At 38.9% G+C, this 20,104-nt stretch overlaps 2 protein-coding genes across 3 annotated transcripts in view; one reads left to right on the forward strand and one right to left on the reverse strand.

The window, feature by feature from the left end:
• Gpbp1l1 (GC-rich promoter binding protein 1 like 1) overlaps window positions 1-18,312 on the reverse strand; it is a 51,465-nt gene extending 33,153 nt beyond the window's left edge. The window contains exon 1 of one of the 2 annotated variants that reach the window (XM_010610184.2): window positions 18,064-18,312. The gene's annotated coding sequence lies outside the window, so the exon portion shown is untranslated. Of the gene's footprint in view, window positions 1-17,424; window positions 17,578-18,063 lie in introns of those variants that run through there. The other variant, XM_010610185.3, reaches the window with a different exon arrangement.
• A 59-nt stretch (window positions 18,313-18,371) lies between these two features.
• The window catches only part of Tmem69 (transmembrane protein 69), a 5,442-nt gene continuing 3,709 nt past the window's right edge, over window positions 18,372-20,104 (forward strand). The window contains exon 1 of the mRNA XM_010610187.3: window positions 18,372-19,276. The gene's annotated coding sequence lies outside the window, so the exon portion shown is untranslated. The remainder of the gene's footprint in view (window positions 19,277-20,104) is intronic.

Here is a 20,104-nt window from a genome sequence, read left to right on the forward strand (position 1 = left end):
TTTTTTTTTTTTTGTTGTTTTGTTTTGTTTTTAATGGAATGTGCTGAATGTCTATAATTTTGTTCAGATGACTGCAGAACCTGGAAAAGCTGTTGCTGCTATCGATGTATAACTTACTATTATTAGTCTTTTTATATAAATATAAATATATATACACACATATATATATAAATTGAATTTTGGGAAACTTTAACGGTGCTGCCAACTTTGGAAAAAGTCATCCCAATTTACTGTGTTGACTTGGCATTGTACAGAAATGGACAGCCATATTGGTCTAGAAATGTTAATTTATTTTTATTTTTTTTCCAGGTGTACAGGGGTAACACATCGTACTAAACATGTAAGGTCATATCTACATGGGTTTGATTACAGAAACTAATAAAGTATTCTCTAAATAATGAAAAAAAGAATAAGATAAGACTATAAGAGCAAGAAGCAATTTAAATATGTTCAGGGACCATTTTCATCTCCAGAATTAAAGATTATTTTAATGTTACATCATTGCCTTTTCTCTTTTACTTTCCTTTTTAGTTTTATTTTAGGGTTCCCTATTTTTAATGTTCATACAGAAATTTCTTTAACTGAAATATCGAATAGTTTCTTTGTTATGAAAAACTATAATAGTACGCAGGATCCTAATGAGATAATTAATAACGTGAAATAGGAAGTAAAGGGCTAAAGGTGTAGGGCAAGTGGGAAGGGTGGGGAAAAGTAATAAAGGAGAGGAAAAAATATGAGAAACTGAAAAAATGGAAACAAAGTGTTTGTAAATGGGGAGGGGAGGAGGGGGTGAAGGGAGGGCAGGGACAAAGGGAAAAAATGAGAATCAAGACCTATTATGTAAAGGTACAGAATCCCAAGGATGAATGAAACTGTATTGTATACCTAGATTGTACCAGTAAACTCAATTAAAAAAAAAAAAAGAACAGCTAGTATAGGAATAATTATTTGCTAATGGTTCTCTGGTTCAGTGTACATACAGATTTTCCCCCCTTAATGGAACTGAGTCAAGAGAGATTACTGAGCTACATCCTAACCCTTTATAAAATTTCATACAGAGTCCTGCTAAATTGCCTAGGTTAGTCTCAAATTTATAATGCTTGGGCCAAGAATGTAGCTCAGTGGCATCACGCCTGCCTGGTAAGTGCAAGGTCTTGAGTTCAATCGCTGGTACCAGAGGGTGGGGTGGACTTTTACTATCAAATACTATGCTGCCTTGGCCTCCCAAGTAGCAGGAATTACAGGCATGTGTCAATGCATATAGCCAGTCTACACATTTTCATCAGCATTGATTGATTATAAGACAGACCCCGGGGGGAAAATAAGATTTTAATATAAACATAATAGAAGCCAATCCACAAAATATTTAGGAAGAATTAAAACTCGCAGGATGTGATAAATGATGGAACATAGGGGATAAAGAAATACAGGACCGAATTTCTAGCTTGTTCAAATTAGGCAGGTAATTATTGCACTGATGTAGAAAAGTAAAGGCTGGCTATGTTTCTTTCTTTCTTTTTTGGTACCAGGGATTGAACTTGGGTCCTTGGGCTTGTGAGGCAGGCAGTGGAACCACTGAGCTAAATCCCTGGCCCTACTCTCCTACTTTCAACCACTTACAATAAAAAAAAAAAAAAAAAAAAAAAGTGCCGTAGATATTACTACTGTCTTTCATCATATTATACCACTGCCTTGCCCAGAAATGGCTGGTTCTCCACCAACCACAGAAAAGGATTTAAAATCCTCAGCATAACACTATCTAACTCTATACCTTAAAATTAAGCATATACTGCTAGAAGTGTAGGTCTCTGTCAAGGGCCTATCACTTCTATCTCAGGCCTTTTTTTTCTTTCGTTGAGACAGGATCTTGCTACACAGTTCAGGCTGGCCTCAAACTTGTGGTGATCAGGGGCCAGGGATTTAGCCCAGTGGTTCTGCTGCCTGCCTAGCAAGCACAAGGACAAAAGTTTAATCCCTGGTACAAAAAAAAAAAAAGCAACAACAAAAAACCTTGTGGTGATTCTCCTGCCTCAGCCTCTTGAGTGCTGGGATTGCACTGCAGGCGTGTGCCACCACACTTGGCCTTAGACCTTGTTTTTGTTTTCTTCAAGTCAGGGTCTTGCTATGCAGTTCAGGTTAGAATCGAACTCACAGCAATTCTCTTGCTTTAGCCTCTGGAGTGCTGGGATTACAGATATGTGCCACCATGCCTGACTTTCAGACCTTCTTTAATTATCTGTGCTCCTGATCTTAACCTCTGTCATTTTCTCCAGAGTCCCAGTAGCATCACCAATTACTGCTTTACCTGTATGCACAATGGCTTCATCTATCTAATAAAGACCAACAGGCAGACAACTCATTTCTTTCCCAAAATGAAATAAAACCCCTTCCTAGAGCTTGAATTTCCCTCTAGGTATTTCTATTTTTCTTTCCAATCTTAAAAATTCTATAAAGTCTACTCATTCTCCCATTTATTTCTAACCAGAGAAAACTTTTCCCTGAAACTCTACTGAACAATGACACCTACTTAATTTTGAAATACCCCTATTAAATCAGTTTGTTAAATTTATAATAGGAATGAGTAAATTTATAGAGACTGATGAATTTCACTGAAGCAAACAATGAATATAGATTTAATACTATTCAAAATATTATGGGGGGAAAAGCTATGGGAATACTTATGAATTGTTTTTTAAAAGTCCCTAGGAAAGTAAAAACGAGCTTTTAAAAAATACCTAAATCACTTCTTATGTATGACAAATGTTCCTGAAATGCAATCTAGAATGTATGCCCTAAACTTGGGACAAAAAAACAAAACAAAACAAAAAACCCTTCATTTAATTCTCCCTCTGATGCTGACATGTTAATTCTAACAAAAGCATAATTTTAATTAAACACATCTTCAACCATAAATGATACTTCTGCATACTATATAAAATAATTTAGAAACACTGCCTTCCTGTAATGCTACCAAACTCTAGCTGATGTAGAGATCTTTCTTTTAATAGCCTGTGGGAAAATCACAAAATATGCAGTGTCTGACTTACTAGTCTTGCTTAATTTCGGCTCTATAAACAAAGAGTTTTCAAGTACAAGAGTAACTGGTACAATTTAGCAATTTGATAAGACATCTTTGGTAAAGGCTTTTGGGTATGCCTTCTAGAAACTGAGAAAAGTGCCTGACCTGGTAACAAATCATTTCATACGTCAGTTTATAATAATTATCTTCTATAATGAACCAGGATATAATCTAATTTTCTTTTTTGGTACTAGGGATCAAACTCAGGTCCTTGTGCTTGCGAGGCAGGCAGCAGAACCACTGAGCTACATCCCCAGCCCTATAATCTAATTTTCAGTTAAGAAAGTATTATAGGGTTGGGGATGTAGCTCAGTGGTTCTGCTACCTGCCTTGTAAGTGCAAGGTCCTAAGTTCAGTTCCGAGTTCAGTCCCAGTACCAAAAAAAAAAAAAATTATTATAAAGAATTTTGACAATGCACTGTGAGGAATTTTTGGTAAGTGAAAGTATTCAAAGAATTGTATAGCTGATATAACGGCATACTGTATAATCTTACAACTCATATATATAAAGTGAAATACATGAAGTTGGCCCAATACTGAACTTTTTGTTCTAATATAACATTTTCCTAGAGAACTGATCATATACCATATATAATAACAGCTGCCTCCCACTTATCCTAAGCACAAAGAACATTATCTGGCTCACAGTAGATATTCAAAAAGTATTGGATGAATGCATAAATAAAGGGACTGCTAATAGTACATCTTCAACGTCACAAAATAATATTATGCTTTCTAACCAGGTGTTAACAGCTTATACTATCAACAGCAATATTTGGAGAGTTTTGTTTGCCCCATACTCTTACCAAAATACAGAGTGCCAGACCAGAGGTTATTCTCTACTTTGCTGGTTGAGTACACAAAATGGTAGCTTTTTTGTTTGTTTTACAGACAGGGACTCGCTATATAGCCCAGGCTATTGTAGAATTTGCAAACCTCATGTCTTAGCCTCTCAAGTACTGGGATTACAGGTGTGTACCACCATGCCTGGCTTTCTCTGTTTTTTAACAATAGAACCTATTCACTGGGCGTGGTGGAGCACACCTGTAATCCCAGCACTTGGGAGGCTGAGGTAGGTAGGAGGATCATTGTGAGTTCCAGACCATCCTGGGCTACAGAGTGAGTTCCAGGTCAGTCTCAACTACATAGTGAGACCCTGTCTTAAAAAACATACAAATAAACAAATAAACAACAACAAAAACCCAAAAATGAAGGTGAAATCACAATGGACACTGCCAAAACCCCAGATTATTAGTAACTACTTTAGGAACCTGTACTCTAATAAATTGGAGAATTAAGAAATGGAGAGATTCCTAAATAGTACATATGAATTATCGAAACTGAACCAAAAAGATATAAAAAGCATGAACAATCCAGTAAGAGGCAATGAAATTGACAAATGGATTTAAAAAAACTAAAACTAAGAAAAGCCCTAGTCTTGATGGGTTAACCCCTAAATTCTAAAAGAACTTTAGAGAAGATATAACTCTAATAGCTCCTCAAACTCTTCTATGAAATTGAAAGGGAAAGGTTACTCCCAAAATCATTCCTGGAGGCTAGCATTACCTGGATTTCAAAACTGAAAAGAACTCAACCAAGAGAACTACAGGCCAATCTTTTTAACAAGATATTGGAAACAGAATGCAACAAATCACCAAAAAGATCATACATAGTGACCAAACAAAATTCATCCCAGGGATGCAAGGATGGTTCAACACACATAAATTAATAAATCACACCACTATATAAATAGAAAAAGTATACAAATCACACAATTATCTCAATAGATGCAGAAAAAGCCTTTCACAAAATCCAACATCCATTCATGATAAAAACACTGAAGAAAATAGGCATAGAAGGTCCTTACGACAATTTAATAAGAGCCATTTATGACAAACCAATGGCCAAAATCATATCAAATGGAAAGAGTTGAAAGCTTTCCTTCTAAAATCAGGAACAAGAATATCCACTATTTTTTCTTTCTTTTTTTTTTTTTGGCACCGGGGATTGAAATCAGGTCCTTGTGCTTGCAAGGCAGGCCACCTAACTACTGAGCTAAATCCCCAGCCCTAGAATGTCCACTATTATCTGTCTTGTTCAATATAGTCCTTAAAACATTAGCCAGAGCAATCAGGCAAGAGAAAGAAATAAAAGAGATAATGCAAAAAAAAAAAAAAAAAAAAAAAAAAAAAAAGCGCAAAAGGGCCAGGGATATAATATAACTCAGTGGTGCAGCACCTGACTGGCAAATGCGAGGCCCTGGGTTTGATTCGTGGTGCCCCCCCACAAAGAAATTGAATTATCATTATTTGCAGATGACATGATCCTCTACATAGAAGACCCAAAATACTCCACCAAGACTCTCAGAGTAAATAACCAAATTCAGTAGTACAGGATACAACATCAATGCACAAAATTAGCACCTTTCCCATACACCAATACTAAACTCATCAAGAAAGAAATTAGGAAATCAACCAGTCACAATAACATCAAGAAAAATACTTGAGCATTAAGCAAGTGAAAGACCTCTACAAAAAAACTATAGTACTCTGACACAGGAAAAAGATAGAAAACACACCCTGTTTCTGGACAGACAGAACCAATACTAGTGTCAAAATGATCATACTCCAGGGCTGGGGATTTAGCTCAGTGGTTCTGCTGCCTGCCTCGCAAGCACAAGGACCCGAGTTCGATCTCTGGTACCAAAACAAACAATGATCATACACCCAAAACTGATAGACGGATTTAATGCAATTTCAATCAAAATACCAACAGCATTCCTCACAGAGAAAACAACCCTAAATTTCGTATGGAACCAGAAGAAATCTAGATAGCAAAAGCAATCCTAGGAACAAGAGCAAAGCAGGAAGCATTATAATTCCAGAGAAAGCTACAGTAATAAAAACAATATGGTAATGTACTGGCAAAAAAAAAAAAGGAAGGGCCAGGGCCAGGGATGTAGCTCAGGGGCGAGGTGCCTGCCTGGCAAGTGCATAAGGTCCTGAGTTCAATTTCCAGCACCTTGGGTGGGGTTTGCAGGGGACTGGATCAATGGAACAGAAGATACAGGAACAATTCCAGGAACACTCAGAGACAAAGGGGCCAAGAACACATGCTGGAGGAAAAATAACCTTTTAAACAAATGGTATTGTTGGTTATCCACATGAATAAGTTTGAATCTAGACCCATATCTATCACCAAGTAATAAACTAAAATAAATGTGAAAACAGAAACAATCTGCTGGAAGATAAAATAGGTAAAACTCAAACACATAGGCACAGGCAAAGACTTTCTAAATAGTATTCCAGCTGCACAAGAAATAATAACAAGAATTAAAAAATGGAGTCATATCCCATTAAAAATCCTCTGCATAACAAAGGAAACAATAAAGAGAAACCTACATAATGGGGAAAAAATTTTGCCAGCTATTCCTCAGACAGAGGACTAATACCTAGCATACACAAAGGACTAAAAAAATTAGATACTCCCCAAGTAAGAGACCCAATTAAAAATGGACAACTGGGGCTGGGGACTTAGCTCAGTGGTGCCGCCATCTGCCTCACAAGCGTAAGGCCCCAAGTTAAATACCTGATACCCAGAAAAATAAAAATAAATAAATAAATATAAATGGGTAATTGAAATGAATAGACATTTCTCCAATGAAGAAATACAAATGGTCAATAAATACATTAAAAAATGTTCAACAACCTTGGCTAGTAGAGAAATGCAAATTAAAACAACAGATTCCATTTTACTTAAATAGTGGCTATTACCAAGAAAGCACAGAATAATAAATGCTGATGAGTGTGGGAGGGAGGAATTCTCCATTATTGGTGGGAATTTAAAGAAGTACAATCATTATGGAAATCAGTATGGAGATTTTTCAATTGAAATATCTCATGAAATTAGAAATTCCACATGACCCAGCTATCCATCTAGGTATCTTCCCCAAAGAGCTTAAGGCATCATGCTACAGCAATATATGCATATTCAATGTTTATGGCAGCACAAATCATAATAGCTAAATCCTGAAAGAAGCCTGTATATCCATCAACAAATAGCTGGACAAAGACAATGTGGTATCTATATATAATGGAATACTTATCAGCTATAAAGAATGACAGATTTGAGACAGTGTAGGAAAATAGACGCACTTGGAAAATACAATATTGAGTGAAATAAAGTAGACACATAAGCTTAAATACTGTATGGTTATCTCTCATTTGAGTGAGGCAAAGTACCAACAGAATAATAAAGATGGACAGAAGGGAACAAGAGGGGGTGTGTGGCTCAGTGGTGCTGTGCCTGCCTGGCAAGTACAAGGTCCTGAGTTCAATTCCCAATATGGATGGGGAGAGAGCAAGGGGAAAGAGAGAAGTGGTCCAATGGAACAAGGGTAAGGGGTAGGAGGAAATAGTAGAATAGAGATATGACATGTACAGGAAACTAATAATCTCAACGAATGTAAACATTATATGCCATAAAAATTATATGCCACAATATGATAAAAAGATTAAAGATACCAACAAAAATAACAATCAGGATAGGGGAATTAGACGAGGGAGGAAGAGAAGAGGATTAAAACAAAACAAAACAAGCTGTAATATGCACATTCCCCAAGATGACTGTAACGTACTGTAAACACATACTTAGAAAAAGAAAAAGCAACTCTTATATATTGTTAGTGGGAATGTAAATTAGTACAACCATTGTGTAAATCAGTATGGAGATAAAAAAAACAAACAAACTAGAAACTTCATTTAACCCAGCTATTCTCCTTTTAGGTATATTCCCAAAAGAGTTAAGTGATCAAAATACAGTGATACATGCATACCCATGTTTATATTAACACATAATCTTGGAAGCAGTCTATATGTCTATCAACAGATGAATGAATAAAGAAAATGTAGCATTTATACATAAGGAGGCACTACTCTGCCATAAACTTGAGTCATATGAGGCTGGGGCTATAGCTCAGTGGCACTGTGCCTGCCTGGCAAGAGCAAGGTCCTGAGTTCAATCCCCAGTACCACAAAAAACAAAACCAAAACAACAAAAAAACCTTGAGTCATACATAGGACAATGGATATACCATGAGACCATAATGTTAAGTGAAATAAGTCAGACACACTACCTTAAATATCACAAGGTTTCTCTTATGGGAAATTCAAAATATGAACAAAGAGCAAAATACAAGATAATAAATAGGACGGTTGGGGATTTAGCTCAGTGGCACTGTGCCTGCCTTGCAAGGTCTCAAGTTCGATCCCCAGTTTGAAAGGAAGAAGGAAGGAAGGAAGGAAGGAAGGAAACGGGGAGACAGATCTTTTGCAAATGGGAAGGGTAAAAAGAGATAGAAAAAGGACGGATGAAGGGAAGGGAATAAAAAAGAATTAAGGTTTTATGCACATGTACCAACTCCCTATGAGGAATGTGAACATTATGTACTATAAATATTCACTAATAAAAAATAAAAATTGAAAAAAATGGAAGTCAGTGTCACTGAAAATAAGGATTACACTAGATTAATAAGCAATATAACGCTGCACCTGCCTGATAAGTGCAAAGTCCTGAGTTCAATCTCTGGAAAAAGAAAGAAACAAAGAAAATAAAAGAAATGATTCTGTCCTCCAAGTGTGTATTTCAGGCCAGGGATATAGGTCAGTGGCACTGTGCCTGCCTGCTAAGCGCAAGGTCCTGAGATCAATCCCCAGTACTGAAAAAAAATTTTTTATGAAAACTTGCTACAATAATGAATTTTGGGGCTGGGGATTTAGCTCCATGGAATCACCTAGGAACACCGAATTAGTATCTAGAAATTTGAGAAAAATCAACAATTACTCACATGGGAAGTGGCATTGGTGACTGAAACAACAAACTGATCTTATTTTTTTTTTTTTTTTTTTTTTTTTGGTACCAGGTATCAAACTCAGGTCCTTGCACTTGCAAGGCAGGTGGAAGAACCACTGAGCTAAATCCCTGGCCTCCTAAACTGATCTTATTTTAATAAAACAAAATAGCTACATATTTGGTTAGATAATAATTTGGAAAAAATGCAATTGTAAACAGTAGCAATTTCTGGGTGATGAGAATGTCAAGTGTTTATGCTGGAATATTTATATATTCTAATATTCCACACTTCACATACACTTCTTTTATAATAAAAAAATTATTAGGCCGGAGGTTTAGCTCAGTGGTTCTGCTGCCTGCCTCAAAAGTGCAAGGGCCTGAGTTCGATCCCTGGTACCAAAAATAAAAAAATTATTAAAGGGGGCTGGGAATTTAGCTCAGTGGCACCATGCCTGCCTTGTAAGCACAAGGTTCTGAGTTCAATCCCCAGTACTGAAAAAATTATTAAAGGAGCCGGGGATTTAGCTCAGTGGTTCTGCTGCCTTCCTGGCAAGCACAAGGACCTGAGTTTGATCCCTGGTACTGAACGCCCCCCCCACCAAAAAAAAAAACATTGGGAGAGTTAATAGTTTGTAAATTGAGGAATATTAAAGTTAACAAAAGGCAATAAAAAATTAACGGAAATAACCATGTGGGAGCTTTAGTAAATGATCAATGACTAGTCTTTCTCCAGTTAAAATTTCAAAAAGTTAAAGCAGGTGTGGTGACACATGCTTGTAATCCCTGCCCTTGGGAGGCTGAGGCTCAGAGTTCAAAGCCAGCTTGGGTTATAGAGTAGTTCAAGGCCAGTCATAACTACACAGTGAGACCCTGTCTCATAAAACAAAAACCAGAAACAAACCCAAACAAAACTAAAAGGTTCAGGATTGCTTTTAAGAATTGAGGATGAGGAGCCAGGCGTGGTGGCGCACGCCTGTAATCCCAGCACTTGGGAGGCTGAGGCAGGAGGATCGCTGTAAATTCGAGACCAGCCTGGGCCACACAGTGAATTCCAGGTCACTCTCAACTACATAGTGAGACCCTGTCAAAAAAAAAAAAAAAAAAAAAAAGAATTGAGGATGGAGGCCAGACATGGTGGCACACGCCTGTAATCCCAGCACTCAGGAGGCTGAAGCAGGAGAATTGCTCTAAATTCAAGGCCAGCCTGTACTACAAAGTGAGACTGTCTCAAAAAACCAAAAGCATTGGGGGGTAAAGAGAAAAGTTGCTAAATTTTCTGTTAAAATAACATTCTTAGACATTTTCCACTTCATGAGTTAGAAGAATACTTTAAATAGAATACTTTAAGTACTAACAAAACTTTCTAGGAAAAACAGATTGTACAAATCAATCCTTGTTTTGAAAAACAGAAGCCCTATTTTAGGTAGCCTAAGCAGAAAAGTAATTTATCAGATCACCACTGGGAGTTCAGAGAATTAATGAGAGGGTCCTTGAATTGGCAAATATCCAAAAACAACAAAACAAACAAACAAAACAAAACAAAAAACCAAGAGAAACTAAATAGTCAAAACTACTGCGCCAAGGTTACACCACAGGAAGAGCTTGCTCAGGAAACTGAGTTATCACAGTTACCAACAATAATAACCAATGGGAAGAATCCCAAATTGTCTTCATTTCTTTCCATCTCACTCCTGATCAAGTCTCCAGTCAAGAGCACCTGACTGGCACAATTTGGATGTCACACCCAAGCTCTAGCTTCTAAGGGTCCAGAGAACAGAAAGTCTATCTATATGTTATATATGCATACAGCCTTTTCAACAACCTTTTCTACTAAGGTTTACAAAGAAGGAATAATGGGTGCTAAAAAGGCACAGCCAAAAGAAACAAAAAAAGATCATATTAAAGCCTGATTAGCAGAATGTCCAATGTCTTGCTATTAGTAATAAACTTTAAATTGTGCCTTCTGCTTTAACTGTTCCAAGAAATATTTCCTGAAAAGTAATTTCAGAAGGTACTAAACAATAACATTTATAACCTTTTTCAAGTAGTTAATCTTCTTTCCAATATCATGGTACTCAAAGGTAACAAGCACTTGCTGACATCCAAACCTAAACACTAACTATCCCACAAAACTGAATTTACTTAAAACATAACAGTTCCAAATAAGAACTGTATGCTACAGTAAAACCAAGATAAAATTAATTTTACCAAAGTCCAGGATATAGGCTATAATCGTCTAATATTGTGGTATTCAAAAGTCACATGAGGCCGTGGATTTAGCTCAGTGGTTCTGGCACATGCATCACAGGCGCAAGGATTAGAGTTCGATCCCTGGTACCAAAAAACCAAACCAAACCAAAACAAAAAACAAAGGCCACAAGCACCTGCTGGCATCCAAACCCAAACACTTACTACACTACAGCTAGTAAAAACTGAATTTACTGAAGTCATAAAACAGTTCCAAGTAAGAATCGCATGCTATAGAAAGGCCAAGATAAGGTTAATTCTACCAGAGTCCAGCCTGCTGAACAAGAAACAGAAGGATACTTGTTACATGAACACATCAAATTCTGTCCATAAGATTCAGATAACTGATGGATTATATTTATACAAGATTCAGAAACCATAAGGCTTTTATGGCATTTGCTCTAATTCACTACACCGAACATACTATGAACAAGCCATTCAGTAAAGGTTTTTAACAAGTAATTTCAACTGCACTGAAATGGTATAGTTTCATATAAATAAGACTAGGCTATCTGTGAGTTAAAATATATAGTTTTCACAATTGAGAGATTTAGTAGTAATGACTACTATTATCACAAACATGCATTTTTTTAAAAAAAAACTTCAAATTCATTCTGTTTAAAAGTGTTTCCACACTTGGGAGGCTAAGGCAGGAGGATAGCAGTTCAAGGCCAGCCTGGGCTACACAGAGTTTAAGGCCAGCCTGAACTAGAGCAAGACCTTGTGCCTCAAAAAAAAAAAAAGTTTCTAAACCAGGCTTGGTGGCTCATGCCTGTAATCCCAGCACTTGGGAGGCTGAGAGGATGATCACTCTGAGTTTGAGGTCAGCCTAGGCTTCCACAATGAGACCCTGTCCTAACGAACCTCCATAAATGAAAAAAATGAATGAATTAAAGTGTTTCTCAAAATTTTAGAATAACCTCTATTTCTAGTTGCAATATTACTTTTAAGTTAGAAGACTCCAGATGTAGTTGATTTTGCCATATACTGGAGTTGGGCAACCATGGGCAAGTCATTTCATCTCTTCGTTCAAATAGGGTCTTTGCCCCCCCCACACACACCTGAAAAAAAATTGTACACACACTTTAGGAAAAGAAAAGTAGTATGTTTTTTCAACAAATGGTGTTACCCTTGTATGGGGGACCCCAGAGGATGTCAAATATTGCAGAAATCCCATTACACTGCTGATCCTTAGAGAAGAAATTGAAAATTCATGAGCAGCAATCTCAATGAACAAGGTTACCTAAGCAGCAGTCAATTGTACTAACAAATGTCTGGAAGCTAATGGTCATTACTTGAGCACCTTTTGTAATTGTAGAGCCAAACGTAACTTGTATTAATCTTATGATATCTCAATAAATTTAGTATTAAAATATTTATACAAGTTTTTCTTTTTCTGAAGTATACATACATTTTTGGGTAGGCTTTATATTTCAGGCTGGCCTTGAGCTCACTCTAGCCCAGCTCAGGCTCAAACTTATGGCAATCCTCCTCCTGCCTCAGCCTCCCAAGTGCTAGGATTACAGGCATGCACCACCACACAGGCCAGGCTTTTTCCATCTCTTTTTGTGTCAAATACCTATATGTAATTTGGAGAACGTTGGATAGTTGTTGTGGACTAAATCAGAGAAAATAGGTGATGTTGAAAATAATGCCTGGGGGGCCAGAGACTTGGCTCAGTGGTGTCCTCATCTGCCTCAAAAGCCCAAGGTCCTGAGTTTAATCCCTGATACAGAGAGAAGGGAGGGAGGGAGGGAAGGAAGGGAAGAAAATGCCTGAGGCAACCCACTTTCTAGTCCCTTCGTCTCTTTTAGGCAGAAGCTACCTTCCAATAAATTTTTCCTACTCTTAAAAAAATTACTTGTAAAAATGCCTGTAGGATTCTCCCCCTCAAAAAAGACAAAAAGAAGTGTGTGGCCTAATTTGAATACAGAAACAAATGTTAAGAATAAAATGATAAGTTGGGCATGGTGGTACATGCCTGTTATTATCCCAGCACTTGGGAGGCTGAGGCAGGGGGATTACCATAAAGGCCAGGCTGGGATAGAGTGAGCTCAAGGCCAGGATGAACTACAGAGCAAAACCATCTCCCTCCCTCCAAAAAAATTAAATAAATAAAATTTTAAAAGGTTAATTAAAAAGTAGAGGAATTCACAAACAGCATGAAACTGAAATAGCTCTCTCTTAACTTTTTCTTGGGCAGAAGGAATTGAATCCAAGATCTCACACATACTAGACAAGAGCTCTACCACAGAGAGACACTCCCTATCCCAACTCTAACTTTTAATTAACTAGCCAAAGAGCCTCTAAGCAAAATTTTCTGCATACTTAACTTCAAAGACAGCAATTATTTGCAAGACAGTTTTTTTATATACTGAAATTTAAACTTATAATAAGCACAAACAAGTGTCTGGAAACTCAATTTAAAGTATATTCAAGCTGGGTGTGGTGGCGCGCGCCTGTAATCCCAGCACTGGGAGGCTGAGGCAGGAGGCTCACTATGAGTTCCAGACCAGCCTGGGCTACATAGTGAGTTCCAGGTCAGTCTCAACTACAATAGTGAGACCCTGTCTCAAAAAACCAAAAACCAAAACAAAACAAAACAACCTCCAAATAAAGTATATTCAATCTTAAATCAATGAGGTTTTCTAGAAAAAACAATTATTATTCCACTCGAACCAACTATTCAACTTTCTTTATGCAGGTGATTATCTAGACCAAGGATGGCAAACTTTTTAGAACTGTCAATGATACTAACAGCCCACTGCAGCAAGTGTGCCACAGATTTGTCACCAATGGTCGAAACTGAAGACTGGGTGACACAAGGTCAAGTAGTTTTACCACAGAAATGGGGGGTAAACTTAATGATTACTGTTAAAAACAACTCAAGAATGATAGCTGGGCCGTGTATGCAGTTCAGTGGTAGAGTCGTGCCTAGCAATGTGCAAGGCTTAGTTAGAGCCTCACCACTGCAAATTAAAAAAAGAAAGATACAGGGCCAGGAATGTGGGGTGCAGCACCTGCCTAGCAAGCCTGAGGCTCTGAACTTGATTACCTGGTACCAAAAATATTAAAAAAAAAAAAAAAAAAAAAAAAGGGCTTAGCTTAGTGGTGTCATGCCTACTTTGCAAGCACAAGGTCATGAGTTTGATCTCCAGTACCAAAAAATAAATGCACAAATAAAATAAAAAAGAAATCTGCATTATTATCCTTGCAGTGTTTATATGCTTACTCTCTTAAACAATGAAAAATCTTTGAGAATGTTTTATGATCATCCAGATATTCCTAGGTCCTACTACAGCAATAGTGGCACATTATGTAGTTTCTAATGCTTCTTAAAATGATTGAGCCATCTTACTAAAAAGTAAAAAAATAATTTGCCCAATAGATCAACTAAAAGGCTAATTATTTGCCTTAGTAAAGCAAAACTAATGGGCCCCCCTTAAATACATCCCTCCTATGGACAAAATAAGTTTAGTTCCTCTTATTGAACCATATACATCCAGGGTGTGATCAGAAAAATGTAACAATGTTTAAATTTTAAAAAAATCATTGCACTATTACACTAAAAGACACTTTACCATTAATCTTCCTCAAAATACTCCCCCTTTGCTTTGAACACACTCATCTCATCATTCTTACCACTTTCTGAAGCAATTCTAGAAGTCCTCTTTTGTGAGCATCTTAGTTGGGCTACAGTCTTGGTGTTGTGGCTGCCTCTCTTCCCTGAATTGATTAAAAATGTTTACCTTAGTGGTCATTTTGACTTTGAGGAAGAGCCAGAAGTCACAGAGTGAATAGGTGGATACAGTAGATGAAGAAACACTGTAATGAGTCTGCCTTTTCAATGGATAACATTCTGAACCATTCACTGTATTTTTGCTCATACCACCTAAAGACCAGAAAGAGGACTCCTAGAAAGTAACTAAAATGATAGAATAAGTGTGCTGGAAGAAAACAGGAGTTTTTTGGAGTAATGGCAATATGTCTTTTACTGTAATAATTTTTAAAATTTAAACATTAACTGTGTATTTTTAATCACACTTCATGTATATGTACATATATGCAGAAATGTATTCCCAGACTTCTTACAACTCCAAACTTACTAAAATTTTAACAGCCAAGGATGAAAAAACTGTTAAGTTAAAATCATTAAAAAAAAGGGTTGGGGATTTAGCTCAATGATTTTGCCTCCTGCCTTACAATCACAAGGTCCCTCCATCCCTGGTACCAAAAAACACAAACAAACAAACAAAAAAAGAAAAATCATTCAAAATAAAAGCTTCTGGGCCGGGGATGTAGCTCTGTGGTTCTGCCGCCTGCTTCGCAAGTGTGATCCCAGTTAGATACCCAGTACCAAAAAAAGTTTCCTACTTTGCCCAAAATTTCAAGAGCTCTGAAAGGACACTATCCAGATTCAATTGAAAGAGTTTACTACAACATGTAAAAACTGTTTTGGGTACCCTAGTAAATAATAAGGAATTAAAAATAAGGTCTTGCCCCCAAATAATAAGCAATTAATTTGTATAATACACAAAACTTATAACTTGTAATTTTTTAAAAGAACTTAACATGATTTTCTTGTGAAGACATAAAGAAAAAAAATCCTAGGAGAACTTTTGTTTGAAGGAATTATTAAAATTGATCCCTAAGAAAGCTTGTTTTACTATTAAATTCAAAGTTATCACTCTTAATTAGCATTTTACTATATTTTATTATTTTAGCTTTCAAAGAGATAACCTGAAACTCAAACACCTTTCCAAACATTGAAATTTACTGGTTTGGGTTTTCAATTTACGATATGCCATGCCGGTGCGTTCTGTCTTCAATTAAACATCTGGATTTTTTTTTAAAGCAAAGAAAAAGACTTTTTTTTTTTTTTTTTTTTTTATTTTTTTTTTTTTTTGGTACCAGGGATTGAACTCGGGTCCTGGTACTTTCGAGAAAGGCGGTGGAACCACTGAGCTAAATCACCAGCCCCGAAAAGACATCCTTTTGTTTAAAAGGCACAACACTCTTACTTCACACCTAAACTAGGTTTTCTCTTGCTGAATTGTTACGGTAAATTTCCCAAACTTAACAGCACTCGATTTCAAGTACCAATATAAAATACTTCAGATCAGCCCTCAAATTACAAATTTAAATCTATTGAAATGTATCAGTCACTGTACTTTTTGGGTTGGATTTACAGAGGAACGTAACTTGTTACTAAAAGATGAACCACCACTAACTCCGTGTTTTCCTGGTAAGCAATATATATAAAAAGCAAATGTTTTAATAAATATGACAAGCCAACCCCGGAGCAAAGCTGACACATAAAGCACAGCAGAATTTTTCAGTATTATAAGCAACAACCAAAAAACAAAACAACAAAACCGCACCCATTCTTATGTAAAAATTTTGAAGTTAGCAAACTTTGTAAGCCCCACCTTTGTTTTCACCTACAGTAAGTCGTCAAGATAAACTACCAATAGCAAAACAACAACAAAATCTAAAGATCCAGTTAAAGTCTCGTACGGGAAAGCGACTAAAATGTTACGACACATTTAAGTTATCGGAGAGCAGGGTACTTCCCCAAGCTACAGCCATTTTAGATTCAGTCTTTCTTTTGAATGTCACGGGGGAGAGGGAGTTAAAAATGGGGGAGAACCGGGGAGAACAGGTGAAAACACTTCAAGATTAATCAGTTTCCTACCCTCTCTGTGGGGGAGGGTATTTAATACTCGACAGATAATCTAAAAGAAAACACTGCTACAGCGGAGAACTGGGACTTCGGGGGATGAAAGCTTGAGCCTCTTTCCCCTTCAGATACCCTACATTTGACTTACACGACTTTTTCCTCCTTAGGTTTTCCTCAATAGGCAAACAAAAGCCTTTGGCTTTCATTTGAAAGCAAGAAAAGGAAACTCGTAAACCAAGCAATTCAATCACTACCAAGCCCTAACGCCTGGAGAGGAGCCAGAAAGCCGCAAGTGAGGGTTCCGACCCGAAGACCAAAGTTGAAGTCGGAGCGCTCTCGCGGAGCCGCGGCCACGCTTACAGGCGAAACTCCACGCGCGTGTATGGGGGGGGGGAGTCCCAAGTGGGCTCGGCTCGCTCCTCCCCGGGCGAACTACCGATACCCGACCACCTGTGAGAGACGTTCTTCCAACTAGTTTTAAAATATAGTTGGTTAGGCAACGGGTGGAGTCCCGAGCCGGACGACTCCAAGGTCCCCTGCTACTCCGTTGTCCGAGGGTGTAACTCACCAGGCAGCGGCAGGGCTACAATCAAGGATGAGAAGTGGCGTCTAGGGACCCGTTCCCAGTTTCTCGGCCAGGTAGAGGTGACTACCTCACAACCATAACAAAGCTCTTCCTAAAATGGCTGCCCGGCCCACAAGGCCCAGAAGGGGCAGAGCAGGAGGAGCGAAAACCAGTCCGTCCCCAATCCCGCCTAGTACACGCCCACCCGCCGGAGCGGACGCGCATGCGCCGAAGGCTGGCTTCAGTGACCCTGCCGGGGACCGTCCGGCTTCAAACTGTCTACGCTCTCGCTGGCAAACGGCGGTTTTTCCGTCTCGTCCCCCAAACCCTCCAGCGCACCTAGACGCAGTGTGCCTGGTCACGCTCCCGCTGTGCAATTAAGTCCTTATCTTCTCCCCGCGCAGCCTGACAGAAACAAACCGTGTTTAGTACTCTCCCCTTAGTCTCTCTCCTCCCGCCGAATACACAGGCCTGGGCGCGTGTGAATGGGTGGCAGGGTACGTATGCAAGTATCGGTTCTTCGCAGACCGTTCATTCAACCCCCCACGTCCAGCCTCTGGCCAAGAACGCGTCGCTAAACTACCTCTATCCGTACTACCAAATCAGTTTCGAAGGAGCGTGTGATTCCCGAGCCCTGCCCACCTTCTGCTCCTTCCTTCGCTTGTGCGCGTTGCTGAGACTCCAGCCCCCAGCGGGCCCCAGGGCCCTGCTCCAGAAGCCTGCGCGGCCGCAGCTGGCGCGCTACCCGCCGGGAATGGTAGTTCCTGGGCACCAAGAGCGTCGCACCTCCCCGGCTCAAGCACAGACCCGGTTTCGGACTGAATCTGTGCTTTTACTACTGCAGAAAAGCCGTTTTTCCTACCCAAAGTCTTATTGGGTATCACGCGATGGGAAGGGGCGGTGCTGCCAGGCCGGAAAAGGAAATGAAAGTGAAAGCCTAGGCGGGAACCCAGCGGTTACCACTCCTAAAATTTTGATGAGGCCCAATCCTCAGGAAGCTAAACCATGTGAGGGGTGGCAACCAGGAAGCTAGGCTACGGAGAATCCAGGAGTGGAGGAACTGGTAGGGCCTATAGACAAATAAGTTCTTCAGTTTGTCTTCAGCTTTATCTTCGAGACGGAAGGACGCTCAAATTGCCTGATGTCGTTTCTTATGGTAGATTGATACCGAGTCTCAGAGAAGGAGAGGTCACAACAGCCGAGGGTGATAAGAATGCTGTCTTTTTTGATACCCTCCCCTCACGGTTCTTAACAGCATAGCATTCAAAGAAGTGAAAATCCTGTCCCTTGCTTCTTTATTCCTTAACGAAGTTTCTAAGGCCCTAGAAAAAAGAACGGAAATAAAAAAAACAGCACCCCGCCCCAGTAGTAGAAAAGGACCTTAATGAGGAATAACTCTCGTCTCGTCGATCCAAACCCCGACTGTTTTGAAAGGTTAAAAAACAAAACGAAACAAAAACCCAAGGACTTAGGGAGATGGCAATTTGGCCAAGTCACACTTGACCTAGATTCCAAATCTCCCTTCCTTCACCACCTTCACTCTGAGATTGTTTCAGAACTCTGCAGGCAGATTCGGCTGGATGGGAACCTTGGTAAAGAGAGTATTCAAGTACCTTGCTCAACAGCTGACTTCAACAAAAATAAAGATTTTAAAGACTGTCTCCGAGACGGGAAGCCGAGCGTAGGAACCATTTAGCTCAAGTCAAGCACCCACTCGGACTCAGTTTTTTGCTTCTCAGGAAGTAGGGGGCAAACTCGACCTGCCGGAAGTGCTTTTCTGAGAATCGCTGGTTCTTCCTGTAGCTCAGTTTACCGCGAGACCGCAAGCTACTGGCAAGTATCAAGTCCGTCACCGGTGAGATTGGGAAGTGGGTAACCAAGAGCTGGTAGTAAATAGAGAGGATCTTTGCGTTTAAACTCTTACCCCATTTCTATAATATAGGCCTGAGGCTTGAAGTTTGCTGTCGCCTTATTGTGTAAATGGGAACGTGTGAGTGTCTTCTGAATGGGGCGGATTAATCTTGAAGTCTCAAGGCGTTAGGCTATCACTTTTTGCTTTAATGCTCTTTACTTGGAAAACTCTTGCTACTGTGCTTAGGAAGTTTTCGAAGGTGGGAGGGATTGAGATTTTAAAGTAGTCTGGAAAGTCCTTATGGAGAAAATGATTTGTGAGCGACAGTGAGGGCGTGGGGGGTAATCCAGATAACGTGAAGCCTAGGAGAATTTAACTCACTACTTGCTTCCTAATGTATAAAACGAAGGCATTGACTAGTATATATTTCTCTACCCTGCTCTAAGATCTGTGAGCAACTTTTCCCCCTTGAGGGTTGAATCCCATGGCTTTAGAACTGAGGTACATCTCGAGTCTGTAGGGGTTGAGGTGGGTGGAGAGGGTGAGCACGCGACAAGGCTTTAAATTGCTCCATTGCCCAGATTGGGCTTTAATTTGGAATCCTCCTACCTTAAGCCTCCCAGAGTGCTAGGATTACAAATGTGTGCCCTCACACCCGGCTTTAAATTAATTTTTAAAAAATTAAGGAAATACAGGTTTTAGACATCTTATTTCTCCTCCTTAAGAATGGAACTGGGCCTGGCATGGTGTCAGGAGGATTGATTACAAGTTTGTGGCCAGGCCCTGCAATTTAGACTGATTTTTTTTTTTTTTTTTTTTTTTTTTTTTTTG

The sequence above is a fragment of the Fukomys damarensis genome, unplaced genomic scaffold (assembly GCF_012274545.1).
Source record: "Fukomys damarensis isolate Sample0158 unplaced genomic scaffold, DMR_v1.0_HiC HiC_scaffold_23, whole genome shotgun sequence".
In the NCBI taxonomy this organism is placed as follows: domain Eukaryota; kingdom Metazoa; phylum Chordata; class Mammalia; order Rodentia; family Bathyergidae; genus Fukomys; species Fukomys damarensis.